The following is a 284-nucleotide window of genomic DNA, read 5'->3' on the forward strand; positions in this document are numbered from 1 at the left end:
CACACCTAAATCCACGGAGCTGCATTTCTACTACAAGTAATTCTCTTTCTAATACAGTGTGCTTCTCTGAACGAAGAGGATTAAATTAAAAAAGATAGATGAGTAGGTTCGTGTAAAGTGGACAAGTAGTCTTACCTGACTTGGATACTCAGCCAGAATGTGATGATGTTATCAGAGTCAGACGGAGATGCAAGGATGCGAGCACCTGCAGTTTTGTGCACTTCACTGACCAAGTGGCCCCCCCCCCTTCTCTCTCTCTCTCTCTCTCTCTCTCTCTCTCTCTC

The sequence above is a fragment of the Priapulus caudatus genome, unplaced genomic scaffold (genome assembly GCF_000485595.1).
Source record: "Priapulus caudatus unplaced genomic scaffold, Priapulus_caudatus-5.0.1 Scaffold997, whole genome shotgun sequence".
NCBI classification, from domain to species: domain Eukaryota; kingdom Metazoa; phylum Priapulida; class Priapulimorpha; order Priapulimorphida; family Priapulidae; genus Priapulus; species Priapulus caudatus.